Source organism: Vicugna pacos, chromosome 6 (genome assembly GCF_048564905.1).
Source record: "Vicugna pacos chromosome 6, VicPac4, whole genome shotgun sequence".
In the NCBI taxonomy this organism is placed as follows: Eukaryota; Metazoa; Chordata; class Mammalia; order Artiodactyla; family Camelidae; genus Vicugna; species Vicugna pacos.
Window position 1 is genome coordinate 59,292,908 of NC_132992.1, and position 12,080 is coordinate 59,304,987.

The 12,080-nt window shown below is 38.5% G+C and overlaps 1 long non-coding RNA gene across 4 annotated transcripts in view; it reads left to right on the forward strand.

The window, feature by feature from the left end:
• Positions 1-12,080, forward strand: part of LOC140696944 (uncharacterized) — a 252,242-nt gene that overhangs the window by 134,223 nt on the left and 105,939 nt on the right. The window contains exons 4-6 of one of the 4 annotated variants that reach the window (XR_012073654.1): positions 363-411; positions 3,786-3,844; positions 9,956-10,144. The exons of 2 other annotated variants lie outside the window; for them this stretch is intronic. This is a non-coding gene — a long non-coding RNA (uncharacterized lncRNA). Of the gene's footprint in view, positions 1-362; positions 412-3,785; positions 3,845-9,955; positions 10,145-12,080 lie in introns of those variants that run through there. One more of the 4 variants, XR_012073653.1, reaches the window with a different exon arrangement.

The following is a 12,080-nucleotide window of genomic DNA, read 5'->3' on the forward strand; positions in this document are numbered from 1 at the left end:
CTGGGTGAGTAGATGGAGTGAGAAGGACCAACGTCTGAGGTCTGGGGCGCCCCTGTATTAAGAAGTGAAGAAGAAGTAAGAGAATCTGCCAAGGACACTGAGAAGGGGTGACCAGTGAGGAAAACCAAGAGGGGAGAATGGACACTAATGGGCAACCAAGAGTTTTTGCCACAACTGAGGAACTAAGTATACGCTTGTTAGAAGTGAGTGAAAAAGCGGAGTGGAGCCCAGAGGCTTTCCTGTGGCTAAACTTGTAGGGGTGTAGTAGTAGCACTAGTAACAATAGTCAGAATAAAAGTGATAAAACGAACAACATTTTTGAGCATTTTTACTATGTGCTTTATATGTATCTTCATTTACAGGTGAGGACCCTGAAGCATAGAGAGGCTGTGGAATCTGCCCGAGGTTCAGGTACTTTGAGTCACTCATCTAATTTGGTTGCTCAAAGGAGCTGCCTTTTTAGGCTTGAGTCTCTCAGTTGTACTCCGAGTAGGTGAGATTACTGGGTGTGACTTTCAATTAGATGATCTACTTCTGTGCAGTGTTTTTCTTTTTTTCCTTATTAACTCCATTGATAGACCCACCTGCTGAGTGATTAGTTTTTATGTTCAAGTGACTCTGTAGGAGATTTTTTTTACTTGCCAGATAATTACTTTGAAAATTCCCCCTAAGTTAGTCTCCAATTAGAACATATTCAACTTGATGATGATCTCTTTTTAGATTGATCTTACTGCTTTTGAAATAGCTGATAAATGTTCTTTCATCTGGCGGCAGTTACTGATCTTCACCCTAAACTTTCCCTTTTCCATGAATCCCTCTCCCAGCTACCCCTTGGCGTTGCCTGTGATAATATCACTTGGGCGTGATTATCATTTCTGTTATTACCTCTAACTGCACGGATCACAGTTCCTGAGAAGTGGAATCCAGGAGTTCTTGAAGTAACTAATATATTTCTCATACTTCTTTTTCTGGGCTGTTCTAATTTAAAAGTCGGTAAGGCCATCCCAATATTGGTGGCTTTAGTGGTCTGGTGGAGAGAGAAATGTGGGGCGTAGCTGAAGAGGATTTTTTAGTGAAAGAGATGAAGGTTCATTTGAAAAGTCATAATGGTTGAGTAGAGGTTCCCTTTCAAATTGCTCTGCAAAAATAGGCTTCTCATGTGTCCTGATATATGTTAACACCAATAAAGGGCCTTAGAAAAAATTTGGCATCTGTTGTATTAACAAAGGCAACCTTCACTTGCCTCTGCCAGCAACTGAAAGGCAGATTCTTGTGATAACATCTCTGAATGATAAACAATCCCACAATACACTTGTAATTTACAATGTCATCGGCTAAAATAGGAAACAATTATTGCAAATCGCATTGCTAGTATTTTACGAAACTGAAATCTAATGTTGCTTAATCAGATTCCTATGGATTCCACAGGGCACTGAGCATATTATAAGATTTCACTCTTCTCTGATTATGTCCTCATTAAAGCTGCTGTCTACTGCATTTTTATTGTTCCCCTGGGAAGTTTATTGAGTCAATGCTGCCAGTAAGAAGTAGCATTTTCCTGGCTTCTCTGATATACCAGCCTCCCAGATAGGTCTGTGGCCAATAGACATACTAGATTACGTTATGACTATGTCTCTTTGGAAGCCTCGTGAACAGTGAAGGCAATTAGAAGTCAGTGTAAAGTATGGTGTAGCTTTAAAAAAGAGTAAATATCTAAATAATCTGACCATAATGAGGAATGCTGTAATAGATCCAGGATGGAAGTACTGAAAGATGAGAAAGCCAATAGCATTAGTGTTTTAGATTCATGCTCCATATAGCTTGTGCTTTCATCATTACCATCACTATTATTTACCATAATTACTATTCTCAGTGAATGGCTATTGAGCATCCACTGTGAGCTAGTCCCTGGACAAACTGCTTTACTTGCATTATTTGTTTTTATCCTTACCAAACCTTATAATCTATTTTTATTGGCCCCATTTTACAAGTAAGAGAACTGAAGTTCCCATTTGTTTACTATGTTTATAGTCAAGGGGTTTGAAGAACATTTGAACCCAGATCAGCTGGACTTACGAGCCTTCACCATGAACTGTTGTGCTATACTGCCCCCTTTATAGAAAACTGATAAATCTGAGAGGAAAACAAACCTCAGTTTAGAATAGATATAAAACTTTTGTTCATCCATTCCCATCTATAGCAGTTTGAAAGAGTTAAAACTTAAGGAAAAGAGTTAAAAAATATTAGAAGATGACTTTTTGGTGATAATTGTATCTATCTGGTTTAGGGCATATTTTTTCTAAACCTCATAACAAAATGATAGGTATCATACTTCATCAAAGGAAACAGAACCAGAGATTACTTAAGTTGCTCAAGATCATCCAGCTAGTAAACAACAGAATCAAGATTTGAGGCTCCATCTATCTTATTCCAAATCCTGGGCTCTTTCAGCTACCTGCTACAACCTCCATTCAGAGTGTGCATGTGTGTGTATGTGTGTTGTTTGTATTGCCGAGAATAGTGGGTAATATATGAGTTTTCTAGTAGTAGCCAACTAGTCTTGTAAAAAGTTTGCTGTAAAAAAATTCTTGGATTTGGAATAAGCTTAAAAGATTACCTTCTTGGATCAGCAACTCATTTGGTGCCTGAGTGTGCCCTATCAAGTGAGTCTCCAGGTTATTTTCAAATACTTTGGATGCTGGAAAATTTATTTCCACCCAAAGTAGCCCTCCCATATTCTGACATCTCTTACAAAGAGCTTCCATCTTTGCCTCCCTTTTTCTCCCTGCTGTTGGTCCTGGTTCCAAACCTTTGTAAGGTACAGAACAAGTCCAGTGAATCTTCCACAAGTAAACAGTGTAAATATTTAAAGATGTCTATTATGGTCCGCCTTGAATCTCTCCTACTCTTCAAGGTACACTTCTTCAAACATTGTTCGTGTGACACAGATTCAGATCTTTCTTGAATGTATTTACTTTCCCTTGAAGAATCTTCATTTTGGCTATATCCTTCTTAAAGTACAATGTCTAGGATTAATCACTATTCTATAAGTATGGTCTTACCAGAATAGACGAATAGAACATGTATGCAACTTCATTTTTTTCTGAATACCATATTAACATCTTTGGTGGTCTCTCTAAACTTTACCTTATGTGGAGCTGCTAAGTTATACTTCCCCTAGGCTGTGGAAGTGCAATTGCTTTTTGGACCTAAGTATTGAACTTTTACATTCATCCTTATTCAGCTGTATCATGTTTTATTTGCCTTTCATCCTAATTCTGTCATAGTATCATATTTATCAGCCCTTCTATGGAAGTCAGTATCCAATGCAGGAGATAGAAAGTTCTGTAGGTATTTCAGCAGGAAAGAATTTAATGCAATTAGGTCCTTGAAAAATCACTGGAAGGAGTGAAAGAATGGATTCTAACCTGAGTCTTCAGAAATGACTCCGAGAATGTTACATATTTGACCCATCAGACTTGCTACTACCTCCCAGGCCACCTCTGAAGTTACGAGTTCAAGAGCACAGAGTTCTAGCTGTGATCCAGGAGTGAATATGCTACCATGTCTGCTGCCATTGCAACTCATGACATGTCAAGAGACATGCTTCAGAGAAACTTTGCATTTCCACAACCTCGCATGGCACAGAAGTATCAAAAAGGAGCAGAAAAATGGGTTCTGCCTCACCCCCACCTTCCAAATTCCACACAAGAGCCTCTAATTGGTGGAATGTAACTTACACCTAGAATTCTAGTTACAAGAGATGTTTTGTCTGTCTGTTTTAGCTCTCCGTCATCTTCAACTAGAAGAAAGGTGAAATGGAGATTGAGAAGCTTAGCCCACAGTATGTATCATAATTCCCAAATGTATATGATCCACAGATATGATATCACATAACTTTAGGTGATTGAGTGTGTGTGTGTGTGTGTGTGTGTGTGTGTGTATGAGATAGAGAGAAAGACTATAAATAGAGAGACACATAAGTCATTGATAAAAATCTTGGTAGGAGTCTTTTGGCATGCCACAAAGATTTTTCTGTAGATTAATACATAGGTATCCATGGGCATAAACAGGTTTAATTTGCTCAGATACATTTTATTACATTGAAGAGCATCCTACTTGCCTTGTATACTTAACAGGTTTTCAAGAGGAGCCGCATAAACTTGAGGAATGCTGGTCAGCTTGTTGGGCTCTCCTGCCCTAGACTTCCAGCCTCTCAGAGGGAGGGGTGGAAGCCTTCTCTGGTTGTTGAATATTTTTTATGTTCTCTGTCAGTGGTGTTGCACAACTGCGGAAGGCACTAGTCACATTCTATATTCTGTTCTGGGGGCAACACTCACATAGAATCCTATGCAAATTGCATTTTTTGAAGTTGTACAACCTGACTCTGAGTAGGCCATTTGCTTATGCCAGTTCATGGTTGAGTTTCATCAGTTTCATGCTCTCCAAATAAACTAGACCTGCATCTGTATATGTGTGTGTATTACATATATGTTATATTGGTCTTTCGTATTTCCCTCACTTCCAAATTTAGTGACCCTGTGAAAAAAGAGATATGGAGTTAATCTGATAAGATTGCTGAGTTCCCATCACTTCTGCTGCTTCTTTTAGGTACTCCAGACTATCCCTGTAATGGTATGTTTATTGCCCCCACATTCATGTCAAGATCTCCAAGACTGGTTATAGAACTTTCCCTTTTTGGAAACCAGTTCTACGTTGGTTTATCACCAGTTTCTTGCCCATTCCCTCCTCTCCACATGCTGTAGAGCTAACTCCCCTCAGCTCTCACCATTCCCGACATGCCTGTCGAGTCAGTCCTACCACAAGCACGTATGAACCCCCACCTGGGTTTCCTCTTAAGCAACTGGAAAGGTTGAATGGTGAAGAGTTGTTGACCCAGAAGGAATTTTTAGAGTTGGAGAAAATGTCCCAACTTCCTTGTCCCTTGGCTAGGACTACTCTCAGGTACTTTCACACTGTCTCACTGAGTTCCCTGGCAGGATGCAACCTCAGCTGCCTCTAGAGGTCACTTGCTCAGTACCCATCCTGTATTACCTTCTTTCCCTTTTCTGTCTCTCTTTCTCACTTCCTTACTTGGTCCTTGCTTTCTGGCATCACTTCCGAAGTAAACCACTTGTACTCATATCCTCGTCTTTGCATCTGCTTCTGGGGAACCTACAGAGTGAAGACACTCTGTACTTCAAAAATCACCAGTTGGAGTTGGAGTGATCATGCCTAATCATCCAGAACCCTGGAAAATATTTATTTGGAAATAGGGACTCCCTTACAAGGCCCCTTATCTGCTGTGGTCTTCTTTTCTCTAGCCAGTATTGATGCTTTCCTTTTCCATCTGAAGGTCATCCTTCTAAAGATATAGGAGAAGCAAGATAAATGTTCATCAGCTTCTCTTTATAATACTCTCCTGTAACCATCCTACAGCTAATATCTTAAGAGCAAATTTATTGCCCTTCATTCTTTGTGCTTGAGTACAAAAAGAAGCTTCCATGTATCATCTTTGGTGCTTTCCTTAATTTTCAATTCAGATAATTCTGAAAGAAATCTATTTTTGGACATTGTTCCAAAGCTGTGACTTCCTCTTTTAATTACTTTGGTCACATACCTTTTTTTTAAAACTACCTTTTTTTTAAACTACCTTTTTTTTTTTTTTTAGCATGTTACTGAAAAATGAGTTCATCAGAGAGTTCCCTATAGTTTAAAAGAGGATAAAAAGCCTAGAGAGTATTTATTGAGAATTGTTGATCATCATTATACCCGATGCCAGTTTGTTGCTTTAGGAGTAAACAACTAAAGGTCGATCCAAAAGTATATTTCTGCTCCCTCCCCCCATTCCATCAGAAGCCATTAGAAGCCCCTCCTAATGGCTTCAGTACTGTGGTCTAACCCAACTTGGCCAGAAAAAAGGTAGATGATTTCCTTAATCCCATGAGAAGAATGTGGAAGAACATTATTATAAAAATTTGATATATGGGTAAATTTCAACAGTTTTTAGATAGCACTCACTAATCTACTGAAGTTCACTAGTAAGTCAGTTTATCCTCTGTTCCAAGCTTTTCTGTGGGATAGATGACTGGCTTTTGGAAGCAGAATTTTCTATTTAAAATCTTAAGTCTGCCACTGGTTACTGAGAAAACGACTCAATGACTGGCATCTGGCCACACTTTTGTAATCCTCTGGAAATTACATTTTGAGAACACAATCTCCTTTTTGTGACAGGGAATTAAATAATACACGACTACCTGAATAAATTGTATAGGTATTGTGATTTTTTTAAAAAATGCTAGGAGCACTTTCAATTTAGAAGTATTTTTCATGTTCTTTATACATTTGTGTTAGTCCACAAAGGACTAAAATCCTTCCTGTCTAGTTTTATTCATGAATAAGGACTTGGGTAATAGTACTGGTCATGTAGAATGGGGTCTGTCTTTCTGCTAAGATAGGGTTGTGAGTGACAATGTGGAAACCATGGTATTATTATCAGAAAGAGGCAATGGTTCTTATTTGAAGTCAATAAGAAACCTATGGACCAAGAATTTGGTTTCAATTTCTATACTTGGAGAAAATATACACTCGTCCTTTGGAGTTCTTTAATGGCATGTGAGCTAAGTGGAACTGGGGTTTCATTGGCATAACCAGCATCTTTTGTAATCCCAGTCATACCCCTCCCCGCCACCTGCTTCAGTAGCGCTGCACACTGAATCTGTCACATTTGATGAGATTTTACTCTTCCCTTTGATATTTCAGGAAATTAGAGTTGATGTTTTCATCTAACAAAGGTTGGCAACTTTCATCCTCTCCAAACAATACTTGCTTTCTATGCTGCTTTTGGTGTGAGCTGAAAGAGCTGTGGGCTTAGCAAATCGTGGCATCATCAAGGCTTTTCCAGGCATGCCTGAGCTAACACTCTAAGAGTGGTACTTCAGCAGAGAAATTTATTATTTTTTTGACCCTGGATTATGTATAACAACTAGATGAAGGTTACAGAGTCTTCAGCTTTGCTCTTAGTTTCCCTATAAACTGTTTTCCAGCCTCTGTGGATTTTTGAATTTTGACTCCAAGGTCTTCCTAGACCTGACAATAAGAGACATCTCTCATTCAGATTCTTTATTCTTTGGTTCAGCAGTTTGATATAACAGCTGTCTCAGTGTACATGGTTGGGTACCGTTGCAAAACTATCCTATGAGTTCCAGAATAATCCATCTTTGAATCTTTACTTCATTAACATATATGAGAGATCCAAGAGTGCCCTTATGTCCAAGTACATTTTGAAAACTTTGATGTATGTTTGGATTGCATCAACAAGCAGAAGACTAGAAAATGTGATCGAGAAAAAATGCTAATTTTTGGAAGACAGTGGAGTTTGATGGCAATGGTACTGTTAAGTTAAAAGTCCAAAGACAAATATTCTACTTTTTGTAACTTAACAAATTACATTGATTTATGTGCTTGAGATGTAGCCATGAAATCTTGTTGCGTGGGGAGACAGATGAGTAACAGAGCGAAACGCATTTGTGTGATGAGCTCTATGATGGAGATCAAGTCCATGAAGATGAAAAACAAGGACACCTAGCCCAGTTGTTGGTTTTAACAATAAACCTTTTACTGAGTGTTTATTATGTGCCAAGCACTGAAGTACTTTATGTATACTATATTTAATTTTCACTACAGTTCCAGGTACTCATTTATTTTATGGCCAATAAGCCTAGTTGGGGGCACTGATATTGCCATCAACTTTGAGTGCCACCTTTATTGGCATCCATTTACTCGGCAATTATCACGAAGTGAGATCATAACAAAGACTTTCTGACATACGAGTTAGCTGGAATTACAACCATACTTGGTATAATTCATTTCTCCTGATCCAGACAAAGAAGGAGGATAGACTACAAAAGGACTTCAGAGTTACTTAGTGACAAGCTGTGATTCCAAAACCACAAAAAAAGGCAGAAGAAACTTTAATAAAAATATGCTTTAGCATGGCTTCGGGTCACATGGTATAAACATTTGCAGGGATTTTTGTTTTGTTTTGCAGCCTGAGTTCCATGCTGTAATCAGAACTATGTGGCACATGTTGAACAAAGGAAATATATACTCAAAGCATAGAGACTGAACTGCCAACAAGCCAAACCCTAGAAACATGTAGTCACTCACGAGGCAGAACACAACTGCATGTGTACCCAGTGTGGAAGGCATTCTGAATGTGTGTGTGCAGCCACATTTACATATGAGTGTGGTTTTATTGTCACTGCAGTACCAAAAATACCAATACTATGCAAATTATAGACTTTCAATATAGGAATGCATTGTCTTAATTTTTTATTGTACTCATTGAAAGTGAACAAAAACTAAACCCCTGATAGAATCTTTGCATTTCAAAGGTACAATTTTGACAACTATCCAAAGGCCAGATCCCAAGGATTCCGAAGGTGTTTTATTTCTTTCCAAATCTCCAGTGGCCACCTACATTTTCTGAGATTCCATTCCTCACATCAGCCTGGAGTTATTTTGGGACCAATATATTCCATTCATTACTGGCATCCATTAAAATGTACCTTTACTTCACAATAAAAGTAGAAACATATTTACAACCTAATAATCAGGTTGACCGTTTGTTAGGCAGAAATGCAATTCCCAAGACAGAAAGAGCAATACTGAATTCTTCCTTTTCTCAGATGAATGCCACAACATAAAATTTTGAACAAATCCAGTAGTGGGTAGCAGTCCAAGATTGATAAAAATGAAATTTTCACCTTTTCTTTTCGTGTCTCTTTCTTGTTTTCCCATTTCTGATGTCCTGGCTCCTTTGCCTTACCTCCTAGCTGTAGTTGCTGGTGCCCATTTCATAGAAGTATAGAAAGTGTAGTTAAAAATAAACTTAGAGCAGATGGTCCTCCTTTGATCCCCTACCCAATCCACACATTCTCTGTCTGCTTTGTCACTCCTGGCAGGTGGTCATGAAGCCTGTGGCTGAATGCTCCAGGTAGGGAGGAAACTTACAACTGCATTTCCCGATTTGAACAACTTTGCTTGTAGGGGCTTCTTTCTGCCCAACCAAATCTGCCTCCCCTTTAAAATCTCTTTAAAATATATTTGTTAATAGTGGGTTACCTCCCTGGAGTTAATTCCACTTACACATAATAGCTGCTCCTCCAAATATTTAAAGCCAGCTCCTGTGTCCTCTCTGTTTTTTGTTTACTTACTGGATCACCCTCCTTCTGCCCCCTCATCAAACTGTCCATTTCCCCAGATGCAGTGCATGCTCCAGCCCTTCTGTGCCTAGATTTTGGGGGAGTGCCCTAGTGCCTTACTGGGCTGTCAGATCTCTAGCTTTGCTCCCCAATGTAGGGCTGTGCCTCTCCCCACACCTTGCCCTGCAGCTACACCTTATCTTTGTCTCATGTTGACTTTATATTTCAGTAACTTTCCTGCTCACTAGCTTCTCTTCGTATAAACTCATGGTGAGCTACTTTGAGGTGCCATGTATATGACTTGATATCTCCTGTATTCTCATCTTTTGTGCTTTTATTCCAAGCTGTCAGGTTTAATTTTGGTTTTTATTTTGAATTGTGAAGCAGTCAATCATTATGCCCTTTATATCTTTTTTTATGTCCAAAAAATTACAGAACAGGACTGAGTCAAGCATGGAATCAAATAAAAAGCATGAGCAAGAAAAACAGGCTCAGGAGTTTGACAGATGTAGGTGGAATTCTGGCTCTGCCCCTTTGTGGCCATAGCCAACTAACTTAACCTCTCTAAGCTTCAATGTCTTCTTTGTAAATTGGTGACCCTATAGCTCCTCCTTCATGAAGTGGTTGGGTGGATTAAATGAGATAAAGTGCCTGATACAACAAATGTGCCACAATAAGGACTCAAAATTTAGGTGCTATTGGTATTTCAATACTGTTAAAGCTCTTTCTGTATTTCAATGTGGATGCAGGTTTTCTGCTATCTGTTTTCTCCGGGCCCTGTTGCATTGATGGGAGGCAAAGAGCAAGGCATCCTGAGGTTCCAGGAATGCTGGAGAAGTAAGTTCAGGTTGAGAGCAGGAATCTGAAGCCCGAGCACTGCTGTCTACTAACCAAGTGACCTGAGCAAGACACTTAGTCTCTCACTGTCTCGGCGCAATCTTTGGAAAATGTGAGTGGCAATAGCACTGACCTCATAGATGGCTGTGAGAATTTAATGGTTTAATAAATGTAGACTAGCACTTGGCACATTAGAAATGCTCAATAAATGTTTATTACTGTTGTTGTAATGACCTCAGTGTTGTCACATTTCAAGATTCCTACTAACTGCTTATTTCCTGGACAAGTTGATTTTGGGAATTTTGAGGTCTTATACTAAGCTAGATCTTCAAGTGGCCCACAGTTTGGAATAGGTCTGGGAGAAGAGGGGATCAGCTGAAGATAGCCTTTAGGGAAAATCTGACCTCTGAGAATGTTATCATGTGACAGGACTACAACAATTGCTATCAATTGTTATCTCTTGAATTTGAATCTAAATGAGAATGTAGGAGACTTTGCAGTTTTCTTTTTAAAAAATACATCTTTATATATTTCCCAAATTTTCCAAAATAAGCATGTTACTTTTATAATTAATTAAATATATCACTGTAAAATGAAAACAGTTGTCTTAAAAATAAATAATATAAAATCTAGCTCTTCTCCTCGTGGATTCCCCACCACCTCTTTAGTGTACTGAGTCTCTGACGTGAGCCTGGTTTACTTCTTCTCTGCTACAACAGAGAACCATGTATATTCAGTTATATACACACTCTGTTAATTTATGTTGGTGTGAGTTAAAAGATTTGGAATGTGACTCTTTTTTATGCCATTTATAATTGTAGGTTGCTTCTTTGAGAGCCGTGGTTATCAGCATGTTTTTTTTTTTTTAGTTGAAGTATAGTCATTTATAATGTGTCAATTTCTGGTGTACAGCACAGGGTCCCAGTCATGCATATACATACATATACTTGTTTTCATATTCTTTTTCATTAAAGGTTATTATAAGATATTGAATGTAGTTCCCTGTGCTATACAGAAGAAATTTGCTTTGTTTTGTTTTGTTTTTTGTATATATAGTGGCTAGCATTTGCAAATCTCAAACTTCCAATTTATCCCTTCCCACCCCCTTTCCCCTGGTAACCATAAGATTGTTTACCATGTCTGAGAATCTGTTTCTTTTTTGTAGATGAGTTCATAGTGTCCTTTTTTTCTTTTTCTTTTTTAGAGTCCATATATGAGTGATATCATATGGTATCTTTCTTTCTCTTTCTGGCTTATTTCACTTAGAATGATGATCTCCAGGTCCATCCCTGTTGCTGCAAATGGCACTATTCTTTTTTATGGCTGAGTAGTATTCCATCGTATAAATATACCACAACTTCTTTATCTAGTCATCTGTTGATGGACATTTAGATTGTTTTCATGCCTTGGCTATTATATATAGTGCTGCTATGAATTTTGATAAGAGAGTTTGAAGTACTTCAATATTGATCTCTAAATCAAGATCACATTTTCATCTTCATTCACAGGAATCATCTGTCCCGAAATCAAAGGATGACAACAAGATAAGTGTGGCATCAGAATAATAGTCCCCCAATGATGTCCACACCCTAATCCCCAGAACCTTGGCATATGTTACCTTGCATGGCAAAAAGAGACTTTGCCAATGTGATTAAAGTTAAGGATCTTGAGAAGGGGGAATTATTCTGGATTATCCAGGTGGGCCCAATCTAATGACATGAGTTCTTAAAAATGAAGAATATTTCTCAGCTGCAAAGAACCAGAGAGATGGCAGTATAAGAAGAACTCATCCATTGCTAGATTGCAGATGGAGGAAGGGAGTCATAAACCAACAAAAGTGAACAGCCCCCGGAAGTTGGAAAAGACAAGGATTCCCCCCTAGAGCCTCCAGAAAGGAGCTTTTAATCTAGTGAGATCAGTAGCCAATCTCTGACCTACAGAACTAAAAGATAAGAAATGTGCCCTATTTAAGCCTCTAAGTTTGTGGTCATTTGTTGTAGCAACAATAGAAAACTAATACGATTTAAGTCAACACTG